The following is an 8,990-nucleotide window of genomic DNA, read 5'->3' as shown; positions in this document are numbered from 1 at the left end:
ATAAATCATGCTTATGTGTTCGTTGTTGGACAGTGATGAGTTCTATTATGCTATTATAGATAATGTGATTAGTTTTAGTTCTTTATAGTCTAAAAATATTTTTGTTCAATTCCATTCACTTTCTTCCCTATATCCATGACTCTTATTCGATGATGAATGATTCTAGGGGGAGATATTGTAACACATTAGACTTTAAAGCTAGTTATTATGCTATAAATTTTTAGATAAGTTCAAATATATGAGTTCACGGTCACCCCTATGGGTTGTACAATAAGGACACAATCTATGTAATGGTCTGTGTTCCCTAACCAATGGATTAAAAATCATCCAAGGCTACCACAAACATGTGTAAGGTCTATACTAGATGAGTGCTCTCTTATAAGTAGGTTAAAATTTAGGCAATGTTACCATGGGACCTTGTATGCTCTGAAACTAGCTTCCAATTTCCAAAAAACTCTGGTCGTACTCTATAATAGTGTCTTCATTTGGTTGTAAGTTCATATGTCTTTGTCAGAAAAGATGTATGCCCTTTAGAACAAACTCTATTACTCTTCTAGAGGAATTTTCTCCGAAGTTTAGTACGGACCATGTAATAACCTATACACTAGTTCCACGGTCCGTAGGATTGATCGTATGACGAGAATCCTAGATTTAATAAAAGATGTAGTGGGCAGTTCATTGTAAATATTTCACTTTCAAATTGATTTCTTTATACCCAAGAGCTCTTTCCCACCATTATAAGACTAGGTAAGTCTCCTACATAATTCTCCATGTAAATTTTGGGATATCTACTCCTAAATAAATAACTCTAATAAAATATATTACTACAAATACTTGGGTTCATTAAAGAAACCCTTTCGATGCCAAGAATGAAAATTACCGAATCTCCTTTAAGATTTATATCTCTAAAACTATTTAATCCTACCCTTCACTTATTAATCTCCAAGTCTTTCCCACAAATCAATCCCATGAAATCTCAGTCCTTTCTAAGAATGAGTTGGGGTTAGGTAAAAAGTGTTAAGGTCTTGAATTCCTTTAACCCTTGATGAAACTCTATGAATTCTTCATGAAGAGTATTTTAATTCTAAAAATGAGTCTATATAATGTTTAAGCTTTTATTTTATGATTTCCCTTATGAATTATGCAAGAATAGAAATATGATTATGAATGTATATATATTTATGAGATACTTAAACTCAAGAACTTCTATGATTAAAAACCCTATTAGTAGTATTTATCAGATGAATTAAAGCACAAGGCTCATTGCTAATGTAGTTAGGTAATTTTATTTTGAGCTAAGTCTATGTACTACGACTTTAAATTACATTCGAGGTTACAATATGAGAATATAATTTTGTTTTAGAGGACTATCTAATACCTAAAAGGACATGCGTTCAAATAATCTATATCATTAAACTATGTAAAATAGTGTAGGATTTAATGGTTCTTTTGGTTTGAGTGATTCTTTTTTTTTCAATCTAAGAAGCTCAATATAGATCCACAGTTTAATTTTTTCCTATTATCAACAAGTTATAGGACATCTCTCCCAATTGGCGAAGATTGGACATTCATATTCACATGATGTGAGTCGTTAGTAAAAACTCCACAACTATAATCTTAGATAAGATAAAAGGGCATAAGGCCACAAATTTACTAAATATGTTTCAAAGTGACTTTTGTTTAATTAATGATCTCTTAAGTTTAGAACTTAGTCTATGGATTTATTATACTATCTATTTGTTATAAATTGTCAGAATTTTAGTTACTCAGTCTCAGATACATAGATCTGTAATTGTATTCGTATCTACAGTTGCATGTACATTTCATATATCTATGAAATTTATGTTTAAACCTTTTAATTATTCAGTTATCAAATATTATGTATTTCACTCCGTCTTTGGTTACATGTCATGCATTCCATGTAGTGATACATTCAGTGTTGTATCTTTGATGATTCAGATTCACGTACTCATGTTTGGGACTAGACATTTCACTATATTTTGTTATATAAGCTTGTATTGTGTCCTCCTTCCACCTAGAGGACTTATATCAAGTTTAGATTAGTAGTCCAGTTTATTAGATAATGTTAAACCAGGGCCTTGTTCCAATAAAATAATATTCAGTTGTGTCATTAAAGGCTATACATTAGATTGGTTATTCAGTTCACAGTTAATTTTAAGGCTTCTGTTGACCTTGACTCATACCTATAATGTAATTTTTAAATTTAAAATATTGATTCATAATATATATATTTCTTGCATTTCCAAATAATTTTTAGTATCCTCTTCTTGTATAATTCTAAGGTGAGGATTTACCTGTGCCAATAATGCTCCAAGTGTATTCATCTTTTAGTGGTTCGAGATGACTACGAATGGTAGGGACAGTTTGGGTATACACCCTCGATGAATGTGATAGGTTTTCTTTGATTAATTTCGGATATTCATATGCTTACACATATCTTTTCCCTTTAGTTTGAGCCAATTATTGGTTAGGTCATACCTTAATCTTTGGCCTATTTTATTCCGTAAATCAATGCCATAAATTTCCTGAGCAAACAAACTAACGTATCACAAATCTTATCATGTGTAGAACTATTGAGATAAATTCAAATCATAAGCAACGTTCTTCAAGAATAACAAAATTTATTCATATGGTATTATTTAAATAATATTGAATAAAATGGTACTATTTCCCAAGTTTAACTATTGAAAAATTGAGACTCATCTAACAATGAATCCTCTAATATGACACAAATAAGCTAATTTACATTGACAAACCCTAGTAGTCTTATAAGTAAACTAAAAAGTCTTAATAAGGATTATGCCCCAAAAGGAAGTGGTGCTAACCAAATAGCTGAATATAGGAAATTAATGTGTTGCTCGCTCAACTTAAAGGAAAACATAACGTACAATTTGTTGATTTGTCTAAGTACCCTAAGGTTGTATTATTAAAATGCAGAACATCTAAAATGGGACAAAAGTACATAAGAAGTTGTACTATATGAAATATGGCGGAATGAAACATAATAGATGAAATATGGCGGAATGAAACGTAATAGAAATACATGAATTGGATAGATTGAAAAAAAATAAAGTAGGAAGGAACGAAAGGATTCACATCATAAAGTTAGCATTAACATTTTAATCTATCATACATAATTGATATATTACAAGGAATGTATGTTATTAACATTTGACATTAAACAATCTTTATGTGTCACGACCTAAAAACCATGGGGTCATAACGGCACTTGTTACGGAAAGCCTTGACTAGTAAGTCTATCATCCAAACTGACACAAAATGAGAAATCAATACCAAAACCCATCGCAAGACCTCAAGAACAGAGTCAAACTACACACACACATATATATATATTAATGGTGGACACATAATAAAGATACCGAACCAACTCCAAAAACATGGTGTCATAGTGTAAGACTACTAAATAATCACAAAATGTCAAAAGATACAATAATAGTCCAAGAAAGATTAAAATCTATCTCAAAATATTAAATAAGATATGAAAATAGATAGGTAGAGGTAGAGGAAAACACCTAAAGCAAAGGACATCCATTACATCAATAACTCCAAATGTTGCCTGAGTCAGTTATCCATACAACACACTTGTACTTGGATCTGCATTGAAGGATGCAGTAGGGATAAGTATGTTTCACTTGTATATATTAGGTATGTTGTCCGACTGAGTAAAGTAGTAAATAAAGAATATAAGAAAAAACAATGAGCACATCGCTGCAATCAGATAAGGTCCCAAATGGTAGCAAACAGCATCCCCACTAATAATTGTACTATATATATAACAGCAATAGGTAGGGGAAAAAGAACAAGTATACACATACTCTAAATACAAGTACAAGAAGATAGAATAAAATGATAGATTCAAGTAGAAAATTAAAACACAATCATAGAATAAGCTTAAATTATGGAATGCAATGAAGATGAAGATGATGATGATGATGCACGAGATCATCGCAAAATCTTTATATACACGTGCCAAGATCAGATATGAATGTATGACCTATGAGAAGTTTATCAACCCACACCTACAGAGCACAGATAGAGACATAAAATCCATAAGCGGTTTGTCAACAAGTATATAGCAAATATACAATACCAATATCCATGAATCTTTTCTGACACATCCCTCGGAGAGGGTCTATAATGAGGTCACAAGCTGGTATTTCTTATATTTCTAGTGTGCCCAGTATTTCTAATAGTTCTAGTATTCCATAGTGTTACCAATGCTTCATGATAACATATATGAAATAAGCCATACATCAAGCATAACATGCAATAACAAACATAAAAAGTATAAAATGCAATGAGAATGATGATGTAATACTCATATCTAACTAAAATAAGAATGTTCAATTCCAATCAATATACAAACCATGTGAGATACAAATTCACTTAAATCTACCAACAAACCAAGATCCAATATAACCCATAACTATCAACTGGAGCAATAAACAAAAAATATCATTTACCCCATATAATACCAAAAATCTAGGATTTTCACCACAAAAAAGAGTGTAACCAAATCTACATGTAACAATACTATGCTAGCAACAACATATAAGTCCCTAAACCATAACAAATAGCAACTAATGTCTCAAAACAACCAAATATTATCCAAAAGGCCCCCACACAAGAACATAAATCACCTAACATACTTTACATGATACAACCCCATACCTATAACTTTCTTTTATATTATTATAAACTACTCAACCAAGTCTGAAGAAAGTTAAGACATAACCTACTTCAAATACTAATAACTAGTCGCAAAAGCCTTTAATTCAGAGTTTTTCCCTTACGAATAGAGCCAAAAATAACTAAAACACATAAATATTAAATCTACATGTCAAAAAAATCCAAAAATATCCATATTTCCCACTTCAGAATTAGGGCCAAAATAGACCCCCAAAATGGGTTCTTAAGAAAAAACTTAAAACTGGAATTTTTTTTTAAAACTTATTTTCCATGATTAAAGGAAATCACAGTATAAAACCAAAATGAAAATGGAGTAAAATTGAGATTTGAATCAACGAAATGATGAATTTGGCCATCTAGGCTAAAATCCCCAAATTCCATTATTAATCTTGTATTTAAAAAAAGATTTAAATGATTAAAATCGAATAAAGTAGTTGAAATAGGACTTTTGTAGCTTACCCAAGCAAAGAAATGAAAGAAAATGACCAAAAACTAGATCCCCAAGCTCCATATCTCAAGAATTTTGTAAAAATTTCCAAAATATGAAAATAAATCAAATAGGTATCGCCTAAGTCACTATCGATTCTCTTAGGAAGCTATAGCTTAAGTGACTAGGTGTCACTTAAGCAAAGTCTGCCTTATCGTATGCTGATGTGACATGGTTTTATGGAACTTTTGAGGCTTGAAACAAGAAAATATGCAAGTAATTAGGTTTGTTTTTGTAGATATGATGCGTTTTTGTTTCTATTTTGTAGAGAACTAGGTTTTGGAGCTTAGCATGAAGAAAAGGAGTCAATATTTACATAAAATCCAACCTATGAGGCTATCTACCTGGCTTAGGGAGAACTTATGTGGCATAGGTTCCATTTATATGTGTCAGAGATTAAACTTTAGAGAATCAGAAGCTGATGTGATGATCCTGTTACTTAAAAAGGGTCACCTATGACTTGTAGGTACTACCCTGGCACCATAGGTACTAGTACGAGTGAAATAAAATTAAAGTACAGAGAAGCATCAAGGTTGACGACTTTCGAGTACCTACAATGAGTCAACCAATAGAAAGTAAGTATAACTACGCACCTTAGGTACCAGTACAAGAAGATATGTTGCAGAATTTAAGACCCTGTCATCTACAGTGGCACTTATATGGCCGAGGTTCTACTTATGGTTCATATGTAATGCCGTAAGTGGCCACCGACTTAGTTTTCCCATTTTGTGGGTTTAGATTTTCAGGGTTTTTATGTACTCTACAAATGTTCTATTGATGTGTTTTAGTCATTTTATGCACTCATACTATTCGCAAATATCGATTTAATTCTAAGATTGACTTTTGATCTTGGAATCTCTTTGTTCATGCTTTTTGGAGGATTAATTAATTTGAGACTTTTTGTTTCCTTCATCAATTATTTGGGTGATTATTCATATATTTTCTTTGTTGAATTCGATGGATTATTTTAAAACTCTGAGAAACTAATTTCCTTAGCTAAGGTTGTTCGAACCATGGAAGAATAATAAAGTAGAGGAAGTGTGAGGTTCTTATAAATCATTGTTTACACTTGTATTGTGATGTTCTTCTATTTAATTTCCTTCTAAGCAGTGGCCAATGCTAAGAAATTGCTTGTATTTAAGATTATCTTCAGAAAAGAGATTGGGTTTGGGAAAAGGGGATAAGAATATCAATTTAAGGCAGTCAACCCTAGTATAATAAATTGATACCCACAAGGTTATGTTTAATATAGAATCAAAGACAAGGGTTAATAAGGTGACATCCTGAGATTCATAAGGTGTAGGGTGAGATTTAACAATGCATTCACAAGATGGTTGGGAATACCTAGATTTTCACATTTTACATTTGTGGTGGTGAGATAGTTGGATCGACCACGAGAAACCTACTGAGTTAGAAATCCAAGTGGAACACAATCCTGGTGTTCATCTCAGATTATTTACAATAAAAGCTTTCACACATTCTTACTTTTTACTATTTACTACAAATTTCCCCATTTACATTTATATACTTTCGGTTACTTTAGCAAGTTTGAGAGAAATATTCGACCTATTCACTATGGAATCGACCCCAACTTAGTTGGTTTTCTATAATTTAATATCAATTGCATTGTATCTTCAATAAGTGTATTATTTTAGTGACATCAAACTTTCACATCATTGTCAGAGAGTACGATTATAAATTTATTGATTGAAGTTATTGAGATTTTTGGGTTTTACATTTAGTTATTCTTGGGGTGTACGTCGGGGTATTCTCAGTACTAGGATTTAAGGAAATCACTTTATACCATTTGATCTAAAGCAATAAGTAATACTACAAAATAATCATAGAATGTTACAACATAATCGTGAAGCTCATCCTGCGCTGCATCAAGATCATCCATAAGACTTTCCTCCCCAATCTCTTCATGAGTTAGTAGATCAAACCACTGAGAAGTTACTAGTAGAGCCTAACTCCAAGAGGGATAATGAGGATGACCAATATTCAGCTCTAGAGGTAGAGAGATTGAGATGAATACAGGTAGCTGATCATTGAAAAGAACTTGACAGAGGTAGAAGACATGCTCCAGTACCCCCAACTTGTAATTATTCATTAGGATATGAAGATGTAGATGAACAATTGAGGTATGTAACCTATTAATACTGGAGAAAATATTCCTTCTCCATTACCTCAGGAGGTTAAGTTCAGCATTACTAGTGCTATTATCCTGTTGTACAAGCTAAAAGGTATGTTTGTTGGCTTACCAACTAAAGAGGAAAACATGTAACTTATTAATTTTGTTAGGATTTGAAATTCATACACTATACCATGGTAGACAAGGAGCCTCTTAGACTTAGTTTGTTCCCATTCTATCTAACCGGTGAAGCGACATTATAGTTAACGGAACTTCCTTATGAGTCATTATTACTTGGAACGAGTTGCGAAAGTAGTTTTTAGATAGTTTCCTCCCTCTGTATAGAATGCTATAGTTGAAGGATGATCTATAATTTTAGGCAATTTCATTCTTAATCAATGTGTGGGGAATGATTTCGGTTTAACAAGTAGTAGATGATGGTGCCTACAAAAAAAATTTAGGGCAAATTTTACTGGAGATTTCCTATCGTTCCTTGAATACATATTCCAAAGATATAGTGAATAAATATTACAGAGGTATAGTGTATACTATTAATGGTTGAGTGTTCATGAATCTACATTGGGATTTCGCGTTGTAATACCCCATAACTTATCCAATCTTGAAATCATCTAAAAAATGTTAGGAGCATTTTTTGAAAGATGAATCCACTTTATTACATGTGGTATTTTTAAGATTTTCCATTTTTTCATGTGGGAAATTCAATAAGCTTTCGATTGATATAAAATTTTCCTAAATTCGATAACTGGGTAAGAAGTTATGACTATTTTAAGTTCCCGTCGGAAAACAGCACCTTATTAATTAGTGGCGCACCGCGCCACAAGCCAAAATGGCAATTGTCCTTTTATAGTTTCTCAGCACGATTTCCTCCACATCATACCAAAGTTTTAGGTCACATAATAAGGGGCAACGCGATGGCTCCGCGTCGCGCCATCCCTCAGTTTCCCAATAGTTAAATTCCAATGATACGGTGCGATAGCGCCTATCGCTCCGGGGGTCGAATTCGGGAAATTTTTACTGAAATTACAAGACACTTCCAAGGTTAAAAGGGTCAATTTACTACCCCTATTTAAGCCTTTTAACACATGATTCAACCACTTTTCACCTAAAATACACTCTCTTCTCTCAAAAACCTCTCAAGAACAACCTAGGGCTTTTCATATAAGATTAAAAATCAAGAATTTCCTCCATCAATCTTTGTTTATTTACAAACAAAATTATGCATAGTGTTTATTCATGGACTCCTTTGATCCATGAAGCCCAAGAATCCCTTTTCTAAATTCAAGTTTATGGATTTTCTTATGAATTTCATGATTGGGCTGCTTTTGTTCATGTGGATAATGAGAAATTGAATTCTAGTGGTTCAGATAGCTTTGTTGTATATTGTGAGGCTTCCATAGTTGGTTTGGGGTATGTTATGATACAAAGAGGTAAGGTCATAACCTATGTGTCTAGACAGCTTAAGCCCTACGAAAAGAACTATCCATCTCATGATCTTGAGTTAGCAGTAGTAGTATTTACCTTACAAATTTAGAGGCACTATTTGTATGGAGTGCACATTGATATGTTCACAGAGCATAAGAGTCTGTAGTATGTATTATCTCAGAAAGACCTAAAACTACA

The sequence above is a fragment of the Capsicum annuum genome, chromosome 2 (assembly GCF_002878395.1).
Source record: "Capsicum annuum cultivar UCD-10X-F1 chromosome 2, UCD10Xv1.1, whole genome shotgun sequence".
Taxonomy (NCBI): Eukaryota; Viridiplantae; Streptophyta; class Magnoliopsida; order Solanales; family Solanaceae; genus Capsicum; species Capsicum annuum.
This window is presented reverse-complemented; position numbering follows the sequence as displayed.